This window comes from Nicotiana tabacum, chromosome 6 (genome assembly GCF_000715075.1).
Source record: "Nicotiana tabacum cultivar K326 chromosome 6, ASM71507v2, whole genome shotgun sequence".
In the NCBI taxonomy this organism is placed as follows: Eukaryota; Viridiplantae; Streptophyta; class Magnoliopsida; order Solanales; family Solanaceae; genus Nicotiana; species Nicotiana tabacum.
This window is the reverse complement of record NC_134085.1, coordinates 54,799,819-54,824,861: the sequence shown is the minus strand read 5'-3', so window position 1 is coordinate 54,824,861 and position 25,043 is coordinate 54,799,819. Positions and strand designations below refer to the sequence as shown.

At 38.0% G+C, this 25,043-nt stretch overlaps 1 pseudogene; it reads left to right on the top strand.

Moving 5' to 3' along the window:
• The first annotated feature begins 12,117 nt into the window (after positions 1 to 12,117).
• LOC107799829 (serine/threonine-protein kinase ZRK3-like) overlaps positions 12,118 to 25,043 on the top strand; it is a 51,730-nt pseudogene continuing 38,804 nt past the window's right edge.

Sequence of the window (25,043 nt, the reverse complement as noted above, 5' to 3'; positions counted from 1 at the left end):
CTCATAGTTTTTGAAAAGACACATCTTAAGAAAACCAATCAAGAAGAAAAAAAGAAAACAGTCGCATTCAAGGCCACAACTGAAATAGCTAAAAATGATATTGATGATGATCCTGAATCCCTTCAAGAAGAAATTGCTATGATGTCAAGAAACATGGATGGTTTAATGAGAAGATTCAAGAATACGAGGAGAACAAGGATTCCACCTAGGCAATCCATGCAATACATGAACAGGATAAGAATGATATAAAATGCTATGAATGTGGAAGATTTGGACACATTCAAGCTGAGTGCCCATATCTAAAAAGGAACATTTCCAGAAGCTTTAACAAGAACAAATCATTTGGAAGTTGAAGTGATGAAGACAGTTCAAAACACGAAGAGATAGCAAATCTTTGCTTCATGACGATTCTGGAAAATGAGATGAACAAATCTTCAGGATGCTGGATAGACGAGGACACTTCAGATGTCAAATGCAAAGATAACAATGAGAACTGCTTCATGGCACGAGATGAAACAAACGAGGTAAGATCTTATAACTGTGAAAGATGCAATGAATTGCAGGATATTCTTGATCTAACTTTGAAAGAGTCTCAAAAAATGATGAATGCGCTTAAGAAACTCAACAAAGAAGTAAAAGACTGGAAGCTCAAACATGAAGTATGTGAAATTGAAAAAGAAGTACTTCAAAAAGAGTTTGAGGAATTGCAAATGCAACTCAATAGCATACGCAAATCCACCAGTCATAGTTCTATCAAGTCAAACTAGGCGACTTACAAGTCAATTGGAGAAGGACCAGTCAGAACGGAGTCCACTAGTACTAACACTAATAAAAGACCTAAAAATGGGGTCAGGAATTAAGTGTCACTACTACAATAAAAGTGGACATAAATATTCTTTTTGTCGCTTTCATAAGTTAAATATTTCAGGATGGATTTGGAAACCCAAAAACAATTCTGAACCTAGCAGTACTAACCCACCAGGACCAAAGCAAGCTTGGGTACCTAAAAGAAAGTAATAACTATATTTTGTAGGAACACCACAGGAGAAGCCATAAAGGAAAATGGTATTTAGATAGTGCGTGTTCCAGTCATATGACAGGTGATATAAACCTTTTCAAGGAAGTTACAAAATAGATGGAGGAAGCGTTAAGTTTGGAGATAACTCAAAAGGAAAGATAATCGATATTGGAAAAATTCCTTTCAATAACAACTGCGATATTACTGAAGTTTATCTCATCGATGGACTTAACTACAATCTTCTGAGTATAAGTCAGCTATGCGACTTAGAATATGAGGTAAATTTTAAGAAAATAGGCCGTACTATTGAAGATGAGACAGGTAAAATAATCCTCCCAGGTAAAAGGTATGGAAATGTTTATATTCTTGACAGTTTTGAAAATATAGATGGTCATATCTGTTTAACATCTATAGCTAATGATCTTTGGTTATGGCATAGGAAACTTTGTCATACAAGCATGCATTTGATAGAAAAATTGTCCAAGCATGATTTGGTTATTGGTCTACCCAAACTGAATTTTTCTAGAACTCCTATCTGTGATGCCTGTCAAATAAGAAAATAAACTAGAAACCTTTTCAAAAATAAAGATATTGTATCTACTTCTAAACCTTTGTAATTGCTTCACATGGATTTATTTAAGCCTACTAGAACTGCCAGTATAGGAGAAAAAAGATATGATTTTGTTATTGTTGATGATTACTCATGTTTCACTTGGGTGATTTTCTTATCTCATAAAGATGAAGCATTGAAAAATTTTGAGATCTTCTGTAAGAAGGTTGAAAGAGAAAAGGGGTATTTGATTGCAACAATCCAGAGTGATCATGGAGGAGAATTTGAAAGCAGATCATTTGAAGACTTCTGTAGTGATCAGGGATATACTCATAACTTCTCTGCACCACGATCACCTCAACAAAATGGAGTTGTTGAAAGGAAAAACAGAACCCTCCAAATATGGCAAGAACCATGTTACTAGATCATTCACTACCAATTCATTTCTGGGCAGAAGGTATAAGTACAGCATGTCATATTCTCAACCGATGTCTCTTAAGGCCCATTCTGAAGAAGACTCCTTATGAACTATCGAAAGGTGATGAAGATCAAGCTCAAGAAATTCAAGGGACAAGCAAATCTCAAAAGTCGACTGATGAATCTAATGCTATGATAGAGTCAACTAATGAAATTAGCAAGTATACCAGAACATATGAAGGAGTCAACTACTCATACAGTTCGTCCAAATGAATGGAGAAATGAACTTGAATATCCTCAAAAATTCATCATAGGGGACCCAAATGAAGGAATGAAAACCAGGGGAGCTCTCAAAAAGAAAGCAAACATAGCATTAATCTCTCAGGTTGAGCCAAAGAACATAGAGGAAGCTCTAAAAGACTCAAGTTGGATACAAGCGATGCAGGAAGAGTTAGATAAATTTGGCAAAAATCTAGTATGGAAACTGATACCCAAACCTGAAAATGTTTCTGTAATTGGAACAACGTAGGTTTTCAGAAATAAATTGAATGAGGATGGAAAAGTTGTAAAGAACAAAGACAGATTAGTTGCTCAAGGATATTCACAACAGAAAGGAGTCGACTATGATGAAACTTTTGCTCCAGTAGCTCGACTGAAGTCTATACGAATCCTTCTGGCATATGCATTGTTTAAGGGAATCAGGTTGTTTCAAATAGACGTCAAAAGTTCCTTTTAATGGATTTATTGAGGAAGAAGTGTACATGAAGCAACCTCCTGGGTTTGTAGATTCAAAGTTTCCATACCATGTATATAAGCTAACCAAAGCACTGTATGGACTAAAGCAAGCTCCACGAGCATGGTATGATAGACTCAATTCATTTCTTATTAATCATGGTTTTACAAGAGGTAAAGTAAACACTACTCTATTTATTAAAAGATCATCAGAAGGTAATCTCATTATTTAGATTTATGTTGATGATATTATATTTGGTAGTGCTAACCCTCATATATGCAAGGAATTCTCAAATCTTATGCAAAGTGAATTCGAAATGAGCATGATAGGAGAGCTAACATTCTTCCTTGGACTTCAAATCCAACAATCTGAAGAAGGAACATTTATATGTCAGACCAAATACACAAAGGAATTGATTCAAAAATTTGGCATGAGCAATGCTAAAGCCATTTGCACACCAATGAGTCCTTCAATGAGTCGTGACAAAGACGAATGGGGAATCCTTGTTGATGAAACTAAGTATCGTGGAATGATTGGCTCACTTCTTTATCTGATTGCTAGTTGACTGGATATTATGTTTAGTATCTATAAATGTGCCAGGTTTCAGTCAGCTTTTAAGGAATCACATCTGACTGCAGTAAAAAGCATTATTCGATATATTATTGGAAATGTCTCTCATAGACTATGGTATCCTCGCTCTAACTCGTTTAAATTAGAAGGTCTTTCAGAGGCTAATCTTGCAGGTGATAAGGAAGATAGAAAAGGCACAAGCAAAACATGTCAATTACTTGCTAAAGCATTGATATCATGGAACAGTAAAAAACAAGCATCAATTGCATTATCTACTACTGAAGCTGAATACATCGCTATTGGACAATGTTGTGCACAACTATTGTGGAGTCCCATCAACTTGGTGACTATGAACTTTCTTTTAATCCTATACCAATTTTTCTGTGATAATTCTAGTGCTATATGTCTCTCTAAAAATCATGTACATCACTATAGGGCAAAGCATATAGACATCAAACATCACTTCATTAGAGATCATGTTCTTAAGGGAAATATAGAAATATCTTTTGTTGGAACAACTGATCAATTAGCGGATATTATTACCAAGCCTTTGTTAGAAGAGAGATTTTTTTCACTAAAAAAATTACTTGGTATTATTTTCATTAATAGTTAAAATTAGGACCTATGTGCCACTATTTAATTTTGTATGTAAAATATTCCATATCTTTTTCTTACTCATTAATTACGCCTCCGTTTTCCCTCCTTTTTCTTCTCTTTCACATTAGTTGCAGAGTTCAAAGAAAGAAAACCAATCATCGCGTCTGATCAACTGACGGCTTTTCCTTTTTTGTACTCAACCGTCAGAAACTCTCTTTTTATGTTGAACTTTCTTTTCAACCTCTATCGTCTCTATCGCTTAACAACCCTTCTCCCAAAACCTGCTCAACCGTCAACCTTCTTTAATGGCTAAACAATCCAAAAATCCATCTGCCTTCACTAGAAAGAGCACTCGCTCTAGGGCAAAACCCCCTTCTCATCCCCCCAAACAAGTAGTCCTAGGGTCTGATCATTCTGAGGGGTTTGCCTCCTTTCAGGCAGACTTCTCTTATCATTCTCAGCCACTAGGAGAAAAAGCCCTGGGAAAAAGACCCATGGAAGAACCCCCTGTCTCCTTCACTCCAAAGAAATCAAAAATCGACCTTTTCAGTTCTCTTGAGTCGGAACTCAATTTCTGGGATTCTCCAAATATGGACTTCTTTCTTGCCCTAAAAGACAAGCCTATTGCTCATGGGAGGGTAGTCGACCTTGATGACATGGAAGCCCTAAATTGTAAGGTAAAGGACCTTTTCGTTTATCAAGTGTGGTCGAAGTTCTTCTCTATTCCTCCGCCTAAAGTCTATGAACCCCTAGTGAGAATGTTCTATGCTAATCTTCATTCTAGTAGGTTTGATAAATTGGAGTCCTTAGTGTTAGGAAAGCGTATTGTTCTTGACTATGCCATGTTTGATTCAATTTTTCAGTGCAAGTGTTTTGGTTTCCCTATGCTCTTTAAAAATTCCTAGCCCGATGATTTTGAAATTTCCTTTGATCAAGCCAAAAGATGTATAATTGAGTGTCCCTCTGAATCACTTCCAAACCAGCTAGGCCCTAGTGATGTTAGTTTCGAAACTCGTGTTCTAGCCCACTTTGTGGCAACCACTCTGCTTCCCCGTACTGGCTCTTTATCCACCTTCTCTCTACGAGACACTTTTCTGGTCTATTGTCTTATGACCAAACTCAAAATCAAACTGTCATCCTGGGTCATCAATTTCATGATTGAAAGTGCAGAAGATCCCAATTCTACCCTATGGAATGGCCATCACTCACATTCTGGAAGCTCACAATATTTCCATCTCTGAATATCCTTTTACCTCTGTTTCAAAATCGTACAACTCCAAAGCCTTTGCAAGTATGGGTTATGTGTGTGTAAAGGGTTCATGGGTTAAAAAACAAGAAGGAGATGTCAAAACTGCTCATACAGACTCCAAGCCCAAACCTTCTGCTTCCCATCCTAGCCATAGTAATCCTGAACTTGCTGAGAAACTTAGTGCCATTGATAGTCAACTCTCTGCAATCAAAGATCTTCTCATTGCCCCTCAGTCTACTGTTGGTACCATTCATGCTATCTCTAAAGAAACAGGGTCTGATGTCTCCAAGATACGAGTTGCGGTTCTCAGAGTAAGGGAAAATGTTGTCAAGGCATTCAAGGAGGTTCATGACAGGCTTGATGGAATGAGTGTCTCATCCAATGCCAGCTTTGATCGACTGAAGGAGGCCATCTGCAATACTCTTACCTATTTTCTGCGTCGTTAATGTGGAAGTTTAAGACAATTTTTTTTATGTGCTGTTTTTGGACTAAGATATTAGTCGGTGGATAATTTTTTTCTTCTTTTGTTATGTTCTAACTTTGCTAGTACATTCTGCTATGAATCATGTTTATGCATGCCACATTTTTTTATTCCCTCTTTGCTGATGTCAAAAAGGGGGAGAAAGGATATATGTATTGTGCAGGTACATAATAAGTCGACTATGGTAAGTCAGCCTTCGCACTCTTTGAGGGGGAGTCACAAAACTTGAAGAAGTCGACTACATGCGCCTCAAACTAACTAGTACAAGATAGAGTTAACTGCTCTTATTGAGAGGGAGCAAACTACAGGGAAATCAACTGATGTTTATACATATATATTATTTTATCATTATCAAAAAGGGGGAGACTGTTACATCTAATTTTAATGATGAAAATAATGTATTTGCTCTTTGTATAGGAACTCTTGGATAGCATTTAAGATTGGAGAAATTAATCAACAATGATCAAGGAACATATGGATTGGTTTGCAAGATTGACGGAATCAATCACACGACATCAAGGAAATTGATACTGACGAAATCAATAAAGGCTAAACTAAAGGAATCAAACAAATCAAGTATATTGAAGATCCTGCCGTATATTCAACCAAGCATCTAAATATGGGAGGATCAAGATTCAGAGTTCACACACAAGGGAAAATCTTTACAGCCTCTCGTCCGAAAGAGCCGTTGCGGAATAGCCTTATTCTTGGAAAGAATTAATCTCTTTCCAAGGATCAAATCTCTTGGGCTGGCAAATCTTTCCAAAATTCAAGCCCCTCTCAAAGTATTTAAACTTGTAATCACACCTTAGCACATATACTTTGATCGAACCAAATACCCTCTCTTTGTTCTACTGCAAACAAACATTGTAGCTTTACTAAGACCTGCTGTGTAACAAGTTAGAGAAGAAAGAGAGAACAACACTAGTGAAGCATTGTATCAAAAGAGACGAGTGATATATGAACTTATTAGTGTAAATCACACCATTCTCTGTGTACTCGAAGAAACTCGTTCACTGAAAAGAACTCCCTTGCAACCCAAGAGGACTGGACTGGGATTCACATTGAATCCGAACCATTATAAAAATTCTGGTGTCTTTAGTTCCTGCATTTAATTTCAGCATCTTAAATTCTATTGTTACTGTTGTCAACTTATTACATCTAGTCGACTAATTGAAAAACTAGTCAACTAATAGCAATTATGTTTAAAAATAAACAATTCACCCCCCTCTTGTACTTTCAGAGTGGCTCATCAGCTATCCCAATTTGGTTCCCATCTCCTTCCATTGTCGAACCGTGAGGGTTCAGAATAATGTTTGTATCATTTCCTCTAACTTCAGAGTTTGTTTGTCTTGATGAACTATCTGGTCACTCGATGTATTTGCCTCCTGGCGTGTTATAATTGTTATAACGACTTATTATATCTTCTTCTATTTGGAGTTTGGTGCATATCCATTGTACATGTAATTCCAAGTTGTCGGTGGAAATTCTCGTAGACTCTCCTTCAACCTCCTAGCGGCTTCGGAACTTCTTTAGCTGAGGTTCTTAGAAGAAGCTATTGTTGCCTAATTGTCACAAGCCGGAGGTAACAACATCCTTTCTCTCTGAAATTGATTAACGAATTCCCGGAGTAGCCCAGTGTTTCTTGCTGGATCTTGAAGATATCTTCCATTCTCTATTCAAGTTTTTGTGCTCTGGTATGTTCCTTGATAAAGACTTTGGCAAGTTGTGCAAAAGAGTTAATTGAATTTTTGGATAGTAGAGAATACCGAGTTAATGCTTATTTCATGAGTGTTTTTCTGTATTTCTTCATGAGCACTGATTCAATCTCCGATTTTAGCAAGTCATTTCTTTTTATTCCAGTTGTATATGCTATGACGTAATACCCGAGATTTGACGTCCCATCTGGAACTTTTTGGAATTGGTAACATAGCCAAACTTGCTTTACAAGGCCGTTGCGAGAATTTGTCCATATCAATCCCTTGGATTATGGGAGGAATTCCTGAAATTTGTTCTATATGTTCATCTTGGTTCGTGATCTATTTCTACAAGGTAAAAGTTACGTTTTGCAAATCTGAATTATCAATTATACATGGACCTCCCAATCCAGCATCATTTAGGAGTCCTCCGCTAGTAGAATTTTGGGGTGCAATAGCAAGAACAACTCTTGAGGTTGTCGATGACCTGGTGTTGATGACCAATTTTAGCCCTCCATTTTTAATTAACTTAATATGCTTCCTAATCACTAGCAACATAATAAAGTATATTTAAACCATATTCAAACTTAATACGTACGCTTCCTAAAAGTGTTTACTCTCTTCAATCACCTCATCAATACTCATACCAAATTTCTTGTTATTTCCATGCATGTTGTTGGATTTCTTTTAAATTGGATGCCAATAATATTCCTAATAAATCATCAGGAGCTTCTCCATTTTCAATCATACCCATTCTTTTCTTTATAATTCCCAATACCAGTGCACGTATTTCATTAAATATTTGTTTCATCCTTTTGTTCCTTTTTGTTGGCAAAAACCTGCAGTTCAAGAGATTTAATATGAAGTTGCAAACAAGAAAATTAAATGTTCTAGTGATGATTTTGTTGCAAAAGTAGACTGGAAAGAAACTGTGGGGTCCCTGAATAAAAGAAACAAAAGAATAAAGAAAGAATAAATACTATTGGCTAAACAAAAGGCAAGGTAGATGGATCTATCAAATTGGTTTTGTAACAAATTTGGTTTTAGATTTGCAAATTGCAATATGCAACTTGCATATGAAATCCAATCTCCTGATTGGTTCTATGGGCGGTCATTCGCTCCTATAAATAGGAGCTTTGTTCGTTCATTCAATCACACCAAAATCAGAGAGCGAATAGAGCATAGAGAGAAATCCACATATTGTAGTCCGTGAGAAAAATAGGGAGTGTGAGTAATATTATTATGAGGTGTTTAAAATAAAGAGTGTTATTTCTTTCAAAGTTATAGTAGTATCTTGACACTACTAAGTTGTAATATTAGTGGTATAATATTGCTCTACTCGAATATTGTATTTTACCCCGTTAAAAGACTTGGTGTCGTTGTTACTCTCTTGTGTTATTATTATTTGCCGTGGGTATTATTCCTGGGCGAGATATTATTTTTTCCAACAACGTGGTATTAGAGCCATGACGAATAATGGTCCGCTGTCTTTTCAGTACCCCCGTCTCACAAAAGATAATTATGAATAATGGTGTCTAAGTATGAAAGTCATTCTTGGCTCCCAGGATGTGTGGGAAATCGTAGACAGAGGGCATGCAAACCCGATAATGAGGAAGCTCTGCCTCAAAATGAAAAAGATGGCTTGGCAAAGACAAGGAAGAAGGATCAACAAACCCTCACGCTCATCCACCAATGTTTTGATGATGCCATGTTTGAGAAGGTGGCAGATGCTACCACCTCAAAAGAAGCTTGGGAGATTTTACAAAATTCTCTCCAAGGAGTTGAGAAGGTGAGGAAGGTAAAACTTCAAACTCTAAGGGCTGATTTTGAAATTTTAAAAATGAAAGAATCCGAATGCATTTCGGATTATTGTTCAAAAGTGAAGGCTGTTGTGAATCAACTAAGAAGATACTGGGTGGACATAGAAGATGTTCGTGTGGTAGAAAAGATCCTTCGTACTTTAACACCTAAATTTAATTTTGTGGTGTGTGCTATTGAAGAGTCTAAAGATTTAGACTCTATGACGGTGGAGCAATTAGAAGGTTCTTTACAAACCCATGAAGAAAAGGTCAAGAGGAGATAAGAAGTGCCATTGGAGCAACTTCTTAAAACTCAGGCATCCTTCAAGGATTATGGAGGTGAAAAAAGCTATCGAGAATGGACGAGGACGAGGCCGTGGCGGTCATGGAAGAGGAATAAGTAATGGTAACAACTTCAACAATGAAGTTAAAATCCACCAAACATTCAGAGGCCGTGATCGTGGACAAAGAAGAGGAAGAGGACGTGGATACTAATAAGAAAATAATGGACAAAGATATGACAAATCAAACATTGAGTGTTATAATTGTCATAAATTTGGCCACTACTCCTGGGAATGTCGTAGCGATGTTGAAGAAAAGGCTAACCTCAATGATGACAAGAAAGAAGAAGATGAGTCAACATTATTGTTTGCACTCAAGGAAGAAGACATAGATGATTGTAGCTCGTGGTATTTGGACAACGGAGCAAGCAATCATATGTGTGGATGCAAAAGAGAAGTTTGTGGAGATCAATAAAATAGTGAGAGTTAATGTATCCTTTGGAGATACCTCAAAGATTCAAATCGAAGGGATATGTACGATTCTGATCTCCTGTAAAGATGGTAGTCACAAGCTAATTCAAGATATTTATTATGTGCCAAAATTAAAAAGTAATATTTTGAGTTTGGGCCAACTTTTTGAAAAGGAATATGACATCCACATGAAAAATATGCATATTTGGCTTAGAGATTCAAGTGGAACTCTAATTGCTAAAGTGCACATGGCAAAGAATAGGTTATTTTTTTTTGAATCTTAAGACAATTGATGCAAAGTGTTTAAAGGCAAATGTGCAAGATGAATCATGGTGTTGGCACATGCGATTTGGACACTTGAATTTTGAAGTGCCCAAATCAATGGGAGAAAAGAACATGGTACATGAGATACCATCAATCAATCATCCAAATCAATTGTGTAAAGCTTGTCTTCTTGGAAAACATGCAAGGAGGAGTTTTTCAAAGTAGACCATGTCGAGATCAACCAAACCACTCCAGCTTGTTCACACTGATGTATGTGGACCAATCAATCCACCTTCCTTTGGTAAAAGTAAATACTTTCTTCTCTTCATTGATGACTTTAGTAGAAAGACTTGGGTTTATTTCTTGAACCACAAATCTGAAACTTTTGCTGCTTTTAAAAATTTCAAAGTACTTGTGAAAAAGAAAGTAGTTATGAAATAAAAGCTTTAAGGTCAGATAGAGGAGGCGAATTCACTTCAAAAGAATTTAATGAATTTTGTCACTTATGGAATTGGCTTCCCTCTAACGGTACCTTATTCACCCCAACAAAATGGAGTTGCAGAGAGAAAGAATCGAACAATTCTTAATATGGCTAGATGTATGTTGAAAGCTAAATGTATGCTCAAGGAATTTTGGGCCGAAGCTGTTTCTTGTGCAATTTATTTGAACAACAGGTCTCCAACAAGGAATGTTAGATAACAAACCCCTCAAGAATCATGGAGTGGAAGAAATTCAAGTGTCAAGCACTTGAGAATCTTTGGGAGCATAGCCTATGCTTATGTGCCACATCAAGGTAGAGAAAGCTTGACGATCAAAGTGTCAAGCATGTGTTTGTTGGCTGTGATACGAGTTCAAAAGGCTATAAGTTATACAACTCAAGCAGTGGCAAGGTGGTAGTAAGTCGCGATGTTGAATTTGATGAAGAATTGGCATGGGATTGGGAAGTTTAGGAAGAAACTTCATATGATTTTCTTTCATACTTTGGTGATGAAGAAGAATCAGAGACCGTGGAACCTGTGCAGGATACAACTCCACATCCTTCTCCAACCAATGTTGCATCTTCCTCTTCTCAAGAAAGTTCAAATGACAGCCGCAAAAGACAAGGAGTATTCAAGAGCTCTATGAGAACACAAAAGAAGTTACTAATTTTAATTTTTTATGTTGTCTCTTTACTGACAGTGAACCAATGAACTTTGATGAAGCTGTTACAAACAAAAAGTGGAGACAAGCCATGGAGAAGTAGATTTAGTCAATAGAGAAGAACAACACTTGGGAGTTAAAAACTCTTCCCAAGGGTCATCGAGCAATTGGAGTAAAATGGGTATACAAGACAAAGAAAAATGCTGATAGAGATGTGGAGAGATACAAGGAACGACTTGTGGCTAAATGCTACAAGCAAGGGCAAGGCATTGACTATGAATAAGTCTATGCACTTGTTGCTCGCATGGAGACAATACGTTTGCTGATCTCTTTGGCGGTGCAAATATAGTGAAAGATCCACCAACTAGACTTCAAATCAGCCTTCTTGAATGGCTATCTTGAAGAACAAGTCTATGTTGAACAACCATTGGGCTTAGTGGTCAAAAAGCATGAAGATAAAGTGTTGAAGTTGAACAAAGCTTTATATGGGTTGAAGCAAACCCCACAGGCATGGAACAGTTGCATCGACAAGTATATTCAAGAAAATGGGTTTACTCGTTGTCTCCATGAATATGCTCTTTACCTTAAAGTTCATACTAATGGAGATATTTTGCTTGTTTGTCTTTATGTTGATGATCTTATTTTCACGGGTAATAACCCAAGTTTGTTTGAAGCTTTTAAGAAAGATATGTTCCGCAAGTTCGAGATGACGAACGTAGGGCTCATGTCATACTACTTGGGCCTAGAAGTGAAGCAGATGGAAGATGGAATTTTTATCTCTCAAGTAAGCTATACAAAAGATATATTGAAGAAGTTCAACATGCTTGATTGCAATCCCGTGAACACGCCGATGGAGAGTGGGACAAAATTGTCCAAGTTTGATGAAGGAGAAAAAGTGGATCCCACATTTTTCAAAAGTTTTGTGGGAAGCTTGAGGTACTTGACTTGTACCAGGCCAGATATACTCTTTGCAGTTGGTGTAGTAAGTCGATTCATGGAAGCTCCTACATCCACTCATTTGAAAGTCACTAGAAGAATTATTCGTTACCTAAAAGGTACGATTGACTTTAGATTATTTTATTCTTCTTCTAATGATTTTAGCCTTATGGGATTTGTGATAGTGATTATGCGGGAGATATTGATGATAGAAAAAGTACAACTGGTTTTGTATTTTTCTTGGGTGATTCTGTTATTTCTTGGAGTTCAAAGAAACAATCAATTGTTACTCTCTCGACTTGTGAAGCAGAATATATAGTAGCAACATCAAGTACATGTCATGCTATTTGGCTGAGAAGATTGTTGAAGGAGCTCAATTTGCCACAAATTGAAGCTACAGATATTTGTATTGACAACAAATCCGCACAGGCACTCGCAAAGAATTCGGTATATCATGATCGATGCAAGCATATTGATACAAGGTGTCACTTCATCAGAGAATGCATTGCCAAGAAAGAAGTCGAACTCAAGTATGTGAAATCTCATGATCAAGTTGCAGTTATTTTTACCAAACCTCTCAAGTTTGAAGATTTTCAGAGATTGAAAGTCTTGAAGTGAAGAAGAAAAATCAAAATTAAGGGGAGAGATTTGTGGGGTCCCTGAATAAAAGAAAAAAAAAAGAATAAAGAAAGAATAAATATTATTGGCTAAACAAAAGGCAAGGTAGCCGGATCTATCAAATTGGTTTTGTAACAGATTTGGTTTTAGATTTGCAAATTGCAATATGCAACTTGCATATGAAATCCAATCTCCTGATTGGTTCTATGGGAGGTCATTCGCTCCTATAAATAGGAGCTTTGTTCGTTCATTCAATCACACCAAAATCAGAGAGCGAATAGAGCATAGAGAGAGTAATCCACATATTATAGTCCGTGAGATAAATAGTGAGTGTAAGTAATATTATTGTGAGGTATTTTAAATAAAGAGTGTTATTTCTTTCGAAGTTGTAGTAGTCTCTTGACATTACTAAGTTGTAATATTAGTGGTATAATATTGCTTTGCTCGGGTATTGTATTTTACCCCGTTAAAAGATTTGGTATCGTTGTTACTCTCTTGTGTTATTATTATTTGTCATGAGTATTATTCCTGGGCGGGATATTATTTTTCCCAATAGAAACGCCAGAGGGACACGTGGTAACAGTAGACGTTCCAGGTTTAAAGAAAGAAGAGATAAAGATAGAGATGGAGGAAAATAGGGTGTTGAGAGTGAGTGGAGAGAGGAAAAAAGAAGAAGAGAAGAAAGATGATGATTGGCACTGTGTTGAAAGGAGCTATGGCAAATTCTGGAGGCAAGTCCGCCTACCAGAAAATGCTGATATTGATACTCTTAAAGCTAAGCTTGAAAATGGTGTGTTAACTATTTCTTTTGCTAAGTTGTCTCCTGACAAAATTAAGGGTCCTAAAGTTGTCGATATTGAGACTAAAGAAGAAGGAAAAAACTATTCTCCTCCTGTTAAAGAAAATAAATCCCTTCCATTTTCAAGATTCATAAATCACCGCATTTGCAATACTTTTTCAAGATTATTGGAACATTATCTAACAGATTTAATTTATAATCCAAAAAGTTAATAATTCTACCTCCATCCTGGGATGTATATGGTGCGTGACACTTCTAGAATTAGTGAAAGTTGTTCTTTATGAAGTTCAAAAATCTTTCTTCCTTCTTCATAACCACTGCCAAAAGCAGTTCTTGAAATGGCATCACTTGTCAAAGTTTGTACATATGGCCACACATCTATCTCTGTTCCTTTTGGTGAAACTATTTTCTCTAATGTTACAACCCAGATTTTCCACCTTTGGTAGTCGTGATGGCGCCTACTAATGTGAGCTAGGCAAGCCAATTATTAGACAAATTACCCTTCTACCAATTTTTATTCTCTTTAACATTATATCAAACAATAACGTGTAAACAACAGAAATTTAGAATAAGCGGAAGAAAGCAATTAAATATCTGAACATGTGTCTATTACAATAGCTTAAACCTTAATCACCCAGAACTGGTGTCACAATACCACAGACGGTCTAAGACTGCTAAATACAAGGTCTGAAAATAAAAAAAACATTGTTTCTGAAGCAAAGAGATGAAACTGGAAATAAAGGATAGAGGAGACGCCAGGGCCTGCGGACGCCTGCAGGTCAACCTAGGATCTCCGCGTGGACTGAAGGTAGCCTCCAAAATACGGTCCAAGAACTGCTTCGGGATCTGCACATAGTGCAGAGTGTAATATCAGCACAACCGACCACATGTGCTGGTAAGTGCCTAGCCAAACCTCGGCGAAGTAGTGACGAGGCTAAGACCAGACTACCAAATAAATCTGTGCAGTTAAATCATATATAGCGAAAAGTAAAGCAGGAATAAACAAGTAAAGATGGGAGGGGGAAAGCATGCTTCGGGGAATAACAGGTAAAAACAGAATATCAAGAGAATTATAAAGGAACCAAAATCCAACTACTAACAAGGATAAGGGAAACAAAGGCAGAATTCACTTTCATTTCACATCTTGTTGCAGGCGTACAACCCGCTCCCATTTCATATATCTCGTGGCAAGCGTGCCACCCGCTCCCATTTCATTTATCTCGTGAGCCACGAGCGTGCCACCCGCTCCCATTTCGTTTATCTCGTGGCAGGCGTGCCATCCACTCCCATTTCATTTATCTCGTGGCAGGAATGTCACCCGCTCCCATTTCATTTATCTCGTAAGCCACGAGCACAATTCAAGTCTCTACTATCGTTTTACCTCTTGATTCCACCACCAATTTGCTCGTATCTAGCCATAAGTTACTTAATTACATCAATAAATGCTAAATGAATCAGTTCTAATGCATGAAAATGAGTTTTCTAAAGTTTTACCTAAAAAGTCAATAATCGCCCCCAGGCCCACATGGTCAAAACCCGAGGTTCGAACCAAAACCCGATTACCCATTCCCCCACAAACTCAAATATATAATTTGTTTTAAAATCGGATCTCAAATCGAGGTCCAAATCCCAATTTTTAAAAAATCTAGGTTCTACTCAAAACACCCAATGTTTCCCATGAAAATCATTGATTTTGAGTTGAAATCGTGTGAAAAGATGTTAAAGATTGAAGAAAACTAGTTAGAAATCACTTACAATCGATTTGGAAGAAGAGTTGTCTTTAAAAAATTACCTCTTATGTTTTTGGGGTTTTTAAAAATGAAAAATAACTGAAAATCCTGTTTTAATATACCCCTCTCAGACCCCCTGTGCGGACCGCACAAAATCGAGTGTGGTCGTACTGCAGTGACATGCTTTAGTACTTTGGCCATAACTTTCTCTACAGATGTCCAAATTGTGATTTTCTTACCTTTCTAGAAACTAGACACAAAGGGCCACAACTCTCGTTTTTGAATCATCTCAAAATTCCTTGTATATCAAAAGATATAGGCTTCCGAAGTCGGACCAGTGAACCTGTGCGGACCGCACAAAATCAAGTGCGGCCGCACAGCCCCCACCGCGGACAACACTAAAACCAATGCGGTCAGCACTGGAGGGTTCAGAGATTTGCACTTCTCTGAACCTGCAACATCCCTGTTTTAAGCCTAAAACATCCTGAAACTCACCCGAGCCCTCGGAACTCCAAACCAAGTGTGCATACTTACTCAAAGACATCATATGGAGCTACTCGTGCGATTACATCATCAAAATAACATGTAAAATTATGAATTAAACCTCAAAACTCAACATTTTCATCAAGAACTCTCAAAGTTCATAACTCTTCAACCGGAAGTCCAACTCACGTCAAATAAACTTCGTTTTTTCACCAAATTTCACGGTTATCTTTCAAATACTATTTCAAGTTTGTACCGGGCTCCGGAACCAAAATTCGGTTCCGATAACAATGGTTTCAAACATTAATTCTTTTCTTCATTTCTTAGATAATTCAGTAAAATAATTTCTTTCAAAAATTGATTTCTAAGGCTTGGGACCTCGGAATTCATTTTTGGGCATACGCCCAAGTCTCATATTTTATTGCGGACCTCCCGGGATCATCGTAACACGGATCCGGGTCCATTTGTTCAAAATGTTGACCAAAGTCAACCATAATTAAATTTTAACTCTAGAAATTTCTATTTCTTATATTTTCTCATAGAAGGCTTTCCGGATATAGGTCCGGACCATGCACGTAAATCAAGATGAGGTAAAAAGGAGGTTTTTAGGCCTCAGAATACTGAATTCACTTACAACACAAAAGGGTCCTCACATTCTCCACCTCTAAAATAACCGTTCGTCCTCGAACGTACATAAGAAGGAAGTACCTGAGTCGGGAAAAAGATGCGGATAACGGCTCTGCATATCGGACTCGGACTCCCAGGTTGATGCCTCAGCAGGCTGACCTCTCCACTGAACACGAACAAAGGGGAAATTCTTTGCCCTCAACTGACGAACTTGCCGGTCTAGAATAGCTACCGGCTCCTCCTCATAGGACAAGTCCTTGTCCAACTGGACAGTGCTGAAATCTAACACGTGGGATGGATCGCTTTGATATTTCCGAAGCATGGGCACATGAAACACTGGATTCACGGCTGATAAGCTTGGCGGCAATGCAAGTCTGTAAGCCACCTCTTCTACTCGATCAAGAATCTCAAACGGGCTAATAAACCTAGGGCTAAGCTTTCCCTTCTTCCCAAATCTCATCACGCCTTTCATAGGCGACACTCGAAGCAATACCCGCTCACCGACCATGAAAGCCAAATCTCGAACCTTACGTTCATTATAGCTCTTTTGCCTGGACTGAGCTGTACGAAGCCAATCCTGAATAATCATGACCTTGTCCAAGGCATCCTGCACTAGATCTGTACCCAATACCGAGCCTCTCCCGGCTCAAACAATCCAACCGGAGATCGACACCGCCTACCATATAAAGCCTCATAAGGAGCCATCAGAATACTCGACTGGTAGCTGTTGTTGTATGCAAACTCTGCTAAAGGGAAAAACTGATCCCACAAGCCTCCAAAGTCAATGACACAAGCTTGGAGCATATCCTCCAAAATCTGAATGGTCCGCTCGGACTGCTCGTCCGTTTAAGGATGAAATGTTATACTCAACTCAACCCGTGTGCCCAACTCTCACTGAACTGCTCTCTAAAAATGTGAGGTAAACTGCATACCTCAGTCCAAAATGATAGACCCGGGCACACCATGAAGACGAACAATCTCCCGGATATAGATCTCAGCTAACCTCTCGGAAGAATAGGAGACTGCCACAAGAATGAAATGTGCTGACTTGGTCAGCCTATCAACAATAACCCACACTGCATCGAACTTCCTCTGAGTCCGTAGGATTCCAACAACGAAGTCCATAGTGATCCGCTCCCACTTCCACTCAGGAATCTCAATCTTCTGGAACAAACTACCAGGCCTCTAATGCTCATACTTAACCTGCGATAATTCAAACACCGAGCCACAAATGCTACGATATCCTTCTTCATTCTACGCCACCAATAATGCTGCCGCAAATCCTGATACATCTTTGCGGCGCCCGGATGAATAGAGTACCAGGAGCTATGGGCCTCCTCTAAAATCAACTCTCGGAGCCCATCCACATTAGGCACACAAACTCAACCCTGCAACCTCAAGACTCCATCATCTCCTAAGGTAACCTGCTGGGCACCTCCGTGCTGCACTGTGTCTCTAAGGACACACAAATGGGGATCATCATATTGCCAATCACGGATACGTTCCAATAATGAAGAACGAGCGATTGTGCAAGCTAACACACGGCTGGGCTTAGAAACATCCATCCTCACGAACTGATTGGCCAAAGCCTGAACATCCAAATCAAGCGGTCTCTCACCGACCGGAATATAAGCAAGACTGCCCATACTGGCTGACTTCCTACTCAAAGCATCGGCCACCACATTGGCCTTTTCCGGATGATATAAGATGGTGATATCATAGTCCTTTAATATCTCAAACCACATTCTTTGTCTTAAATTCAACTCCTTCTGCTTGAACAAGTACTGCAGACTCTTGTGATCCGTGAACACCTCACATGCCACGCCATATAGATAATGCCTCTAAATCTTTAACGCGTGAACAATGGCTGCCAACTCTAAATCATAGACCGGATAATTCTTCTCATGAATTTTCAATTGCCGCGAAGCAGAAGCAATGACCTTGCCATCCTACATCAACACCGCACCAAGCCCAATACGAGATGCATCACAATAAACTGTATATGGCCCTGAGTCTGAGGGCAAAACCAACACCAGTGTCGTAGTCAGAGCTGTCTTGAGCTTATGAAAGCTCACCTCACACAATCCCAAATTTTTAAAAAACCTAGGTTCTACCCAAAATACCTAATTTTTCCCATGAAAATCATTGATATTGAGTTGAAATCATGTGAAAAAATGTTAAAGATTGAAGAAAACTAATTAGAAATCACTTACAATCGATTTGGAAGAAGAGTTGTCTTTGAAAAATCACCTCTTATGTTTTTGGGGGTTTTTAAAAAAGAAAAATAACTGAAAATCCTGTTTTAATATACCCCTCTTAGACCCCCTGTGCGGACCGTACAAAATTGGACTGCGGCCGCACAGCTCTCCATGTGGACTGCAGTGATATGCTTTAGTACTTTGGCCATAACTTTCTCTACAGATGTCCAAATTGTAATTCCCTTATCTTTCTAGAAACTAGACACGAAGGGCTACAACTTTCGCGTTTGAATCATCTCACAATTCCCTGTAGATCAAAAGATATAGGCTTCCGAAGTCGGACCAGTGAACCTGTGCGGACCGCACAAAATCGAGTGGGACCGCACAACCCCCACCGCAGATAACACTAAAACCAATGTTGTCAGTACTGGCAGGTTCAGAGATTCGCACTTCTCTGAACCTGCAACATCCCTGTTTTAAGCCTAAGACATCCCGGAACCTACCCGAAACTCACCCGAGCCCTCGGAACTCCAAACCAAGTGTGCATACTAACTCAAAGACATCATATGGATCTACTCATGCGAGTACATCATCAAAATAACATGTATAATCATGAATTAAACCTCAAAACTCAACATTTTCATCAAGAACTCTCAAAGTTCATAACTCTTCAACCGGAAGTCCAACTCACGTCAAATAAACTTTGTTTTTCACCAAATTTCACAGTTATCTTTCAAATACTATAGCAAGTTTGTACCGGGCTCCAGAACCAAAATACGGTCCAGATAACAATGGTTTCAAACATTAATTCTTTTCTTCATTTCTTAGATAATTCAGTAAAATAATTTCTTTCAAAAATTAATTGCTAAGGCTTGAGACCTCGGAATTCATTTCCGGGCATTCGCCCAAGTCTCATATTTTACTGCGGACCTCCAGGGATCGTCGGAACACGGATCCGGGTCCGTTTGCTCAAAATATTGACCAAAGTCAACCATAATAAAATTTTAACTCTAGAAATTTCTATTCTCATATTTTCACATAGAAGGCTTTTCAGATATAGGTCCGAACCACGCACGTAAATCAAGATGAGGTAAAAAGGAGATTTTTAGGCCTTGGAACACTGAATTCACTTGCAACACAAGTGATGACGAAAGGTCATCACATCCAATTTGCTCAACATCTCACAAGCAGTAAATTGGAATGCAGGTAGCATATGCTGCACATTAATAAAAATCCAACTTTTAAGTTTGCCAAACATAAATAATAAGAGTTTAACTTCTATAAAGTAACCGTGTAAAAAACTTTTAAACTACTAGGTCGTATCTAAAAGATAACTGCAGGTAAGTCGTCCATCAAAAATGGATTAATAACCTGAAAATAAGATAGATATCACATGCTACAACATATTAGATTACACTAATGAATTTTACACTATCAGCTAACTTAAAAGATATATAGCTAAAGGTAACCGTCCATTAAAAATAATTATTTAACTGAAATATAAGGCAAACATAACATGTTTCAACATTTTAATCTTTTGAGTATGCCGATGAATTTTTGCGCTATCAGTTCGCCTAAAAGATAACTACAGGTAATCTATCTATTAATAAAAGGAGAGGCAAAAGCCACTATTTTTGACAGGTGGCATCATCACAATAAGACATTTGACACTTTAGGACATAGCTCCAACAAAATAGGAACTAAAAGATAATTTGGGGGGAAAATCTCAAACAAAATACTTTTGTGAATGAATTAAAAATATCAGTTATTTTTATTTCTTAAGAAGCAAAGGTCAAAAGCATCCTAAAGCTTATGTGCACGTTTAAGAGGGGCTACTTTTTAGACCTCTATTTGGAGAAAAGTTTCTTCCAAAATTCGATATTCTATTTTTGTGAACCAAAAGTTTCAGTTTTTTTAAACAAGTAATAACTAACTTTACATGTGAACGTGAGTACACACGTTTATATCCCACTTGCCCTAAATTTTAGATTTAATCTAAACCTACGCACGATTGGCAACCATCTGTAAATGCTCAAATCTGGATAGGTAGCATATTCCAACCAACTACCAATCTCAAATGTTGTTAATTTGTGTGATATGCACCCAAGGCTCTCATGCTTTTAGTTTGTTGGTACTTTCTCTTAGAAATTAGTATTATTTTCAAGCCTGTTGTGGTTGCTTCAGAAATAGTTGAAAGAATCATATGAGATCACCAGAAAATATAGTTTGTTGTGCATCAGATTGATCACATTGATGGTTGGCAACTAGCCCCACCAAATTTGGCTTTGCTTTTCCAAAAGACTCTACAATTTCTCACACCAAATTATGTTTCTACGATACTTTGACATGGAAGAACAGAGAAAACTCGCAAGAAAAAATGGATTATGCATATGGAACCGAAACGGCCTAAACATTCCTTGGATAACAAAGGTATGAACTGTTATCATTACTATTTATAGATTTTTAACATAAAATCATATAATATTATACTTAAAGTTGCGAATGCTAAAACCTGATTGTGACACATGAAAATAGACAAATATAATATTATGCAGTCCCTTTGTTACAATATCGTTGTACTTTGTTCTTTTCTTTGCTAAATTAGATTTTCCTTCTTCTAACTTGATTTGTCTTTCTCCCTGACTTTTTATTCTGCCATAAACTATTGATCAACTCCTTAAGTTTCTTTAACTATTCAAAAATTTAGCATATTATTTGTCTACATTCTAATGATGAAGAGAAAAATATGTACCATTGTCACGACCCCAACCCCGGTCATGATGGCGTCCAATACACTGCTAGGCAAGCCCGACCATTCAACAACATTATCCCAAATTTTTATTCAGATTATAGATAAATATCACAGAGAATTTACTAAGTCATTACATTCAAGTGTATAATTAATAATAAAATCTGCGGAAGTTCAATTAAAATACCACACCATAGCCCAACAGAATCCGGTGTCACGAATATGAGCCTCTAATACAGAATATCCACTTATTACAAGTCTGTCTAGGAAAAATACGGAATAAAAGATAGAGATAGAGGGGAGAGATCAAGGCTGTGAATGCCATGCAGCTACCTCAATACTCCCTGATACTACTGTTCAGCTAAACAAATCCTCACTCAGCCTGTGGTGTACCTGGATCTGCACGCAAGATGCAGAGAGTAATGTGAGTACCCCGATCCAGTGAGTAATAAACATAAATAAAGGCTGAGAATAAGAAATCATGAAAAAATACAAAGTAAACTATAACTGGCAGTTTAGAACAACAAATAGTGAAGCAACAAGTCAATTAAGTCAGAGTACCAAATACTGAGACAGGTATAACAGATAAAAACAAATGCATGAGTGCAATGCAATGCATATGATGGTACACTCTAGTACCCACTGCGGCGTGCAGCCCGAGCCATCCATTTATTTATCGTCGACGGCGCTCACTGGGGGTGTGTGCAGACTCCGGAGGGGCTCCTACAGCCCAAGCGCAATATCAAGCCATCTCGTAGCATCAAATCTAGGCCCTCGACCTCATATCAATATCAGTATAATCAACCAGGCTCTCGGCCTCAATATCAATGTACTCAACCAGGCACTCGGACTTAATATTAATGTAATACTGCTGCGGCGCGCAGCCCGATCCATGCTCAGTCAAGAAACCATCATAAGCCCTTGGGCATTTGTAAAACAGTAGTTCTCAGCCCAAAATATCATTTAAGTTTTTAAATCTTAGAAAGATGGCTGAGTTTGCAAAACAGTATTTAAAACCGTGGACTGAGGTCAAATGATATGCAAAATATGCGAAAGCAGTGATATCAATCCCTGAAAGATTCAAATAATTGGCAAGAAGCCCAAATGTAACAATTAAATCTAAGTAAGGATGATTCTCAATTTAGTTCAAGTAGAAAACACGGTACAAACATCTCTCGGGACGGACCAAGTCACAATCCCCAATGGTGCTCTACCCCACGCCCGTTATCCGGTGTGCAAGTCACCTCAATAAAGCGTTACGATGTGAAATTCCGGGGTTTCAAACCCTCAGGACATCATTTACATCAATTACTCACCTCGAACCGGCTACTTCTTTAGCTCGCGACGCCTTTGCCCCTCGAATTGGCCTCCACGTGCGTCGAATCTATCCAAAATCAGAACGAATATGTCATAATATGATAAGGGAACAAAGCCCAATCAAAACAATCGAAAAAATACCAAAATTCTCGAAATTAGCAAAAACCCGAGCAAAATACTACTCCACAATGCCTTTTCCTCTCAAATCGACCTCCGAATGCCTCGAATCTAGCCACAATAATTCGATTCAATCAATAAAAATTATAGGAATTAATTCCATATGGAATTCTACACTTTCCATTAAAAATCCGAAATTGCACTCAAAATTCGCCCGTGGGGCCCGCGTCTCGGAATCCGGCGAAACTTATAAAATCCGACAACCCATTCCGATACGAGTTCAACCATACCAAAATTATCAAATTCCGACAATAACTCGACCTCCAAATCTTAATTTTTTATTTTTGAAAGATTTTGCAAAAATCTTGATTTCTTCCATTTAAATTCGAATTAAACGATGAAAATAACCATGGATTTATGTAATATAAACACTTTCGAGTATAGGACACTTACTTGATTTGAAATCGTGAAGAACACCTCAAAATCGCCCAAGAACCGAGCTCCAAAAATCCCAAAACGAAAATGAAGAAATCAGCATTTTTGGTCCTTAAGTTTCTGTCCGCCCGTTACTAGAAGTCCAGTTTCGTCACTAAAAGTCCACCAGAGACAGCTTTACCAGCCATATTCAAACGATCATAACTTTCTGTACAAATGTTCGAATGCCAAATGGTTTAAATTTTTGGAAACTAGAATACAAGGGCTACAACTTTCATGTTTAAACATTTTCCGATTCCATATATATTTCGAGATATAAGCTTCCAAATTAGCCTCCTCGCATCAGAAATTTCTGGGAATTTTCAAAACAGCTTTACTAACCCTTATTCAATTGATTATAACTTTCTGTACAAATATCCAAATGATGAATGGTTTATATTTCTGGAGACTAGAATACAAGGGCTACAACTTTTATGTTTTATACATTTTTCTATTCCTTATAGATTACGCGATATAAGCTTCCAAATTATGCTCCTCGCATCAAAATTTTCGAACCTTGCTGTCAAAAATCCACCAAGTTAAATTGGCTTAAAAATGGCCCGAAGCCATTCCGAAACTCACCCGAGCCCCTCGGGACTCTAACCAAATATGCCAACATGTCTTAAAACATCATCCAAACTTGCTCCAATCATCAAAACACCTCAACTAACACTAAAATCATCGAATTACATCGAATTCAAGCTTAAGTTCTTTTAAAACTTCCAAAACACGCATTTGATCAAAAACCCAACCAAACCACGTCCGAATGACCTGAAATTTTGCACACATATCACAAATGACATAACGAAGCTACAGCAACTCTCGGAATTCCATTCCGACCCTCAAAACAAAATCTCACCTATCAACCGGAATTCGCCAAAATACTAACTTCGCCATTTCAAGCCTAATTCTACACCGAACCTCCAAAATTACTTCCGATCACACTCCTAAGTCACAAATCATCCCCTGAAGCTAACCGAATCATCGGGATTCAAATCCGATCCCTCTAACACATAAGTCAACGTCCGATTGACTTTTCCAAAACAAACCTTCCTTAAAGAGACTAAGTGTCTCATTTCCTGCTAAAAACAATCCAAATCAACTTGTTCACACCCAACACTGATAATGAAGCATAAAGAAATAGAAAATGGGGAAAACGGGGCGATAACTCACGAGACGACGGGTCGGGTCATCACATCCTCCTCAACTGAAACAAACGCTCGTCCTCGAGCGTAACCAGAGTTGTCCTAGAAGCCAACCAATAGCTGAACGCCTTTACCAAGAATATACCCGTGGGTGATCCCATACTACCCTATCTTGCATAGGTCCGATAACATAACATAGCTGAAATTTCACAATCCATCTAGTCCATAAACCATAGAACCACACTGCACCTTCCGAAATCATACACAAGATTAGAACTTCACATCCATACTTAGAATAAGCCCGAACCAGCTGTAATAACCCATACCTGCAACATCAGGTGCAATTATCTGATATACCACATAACTCAGACACTCGGAACGATAATTTCTATTCACAGTAGCTGCACATAATAATCGAATATCGATAGGAAACCTCTTAACAACTAAAGCCTCATTCCAACACTTTCACATACTGTCAATGATAAAGGAAACACGCAATAAGTCATAACCATTTCCTATGTCAACCATTCATGAAGTCATTTCTCTCCTGGTAATTACCATAGCAAATTTTGAATGAACCTCA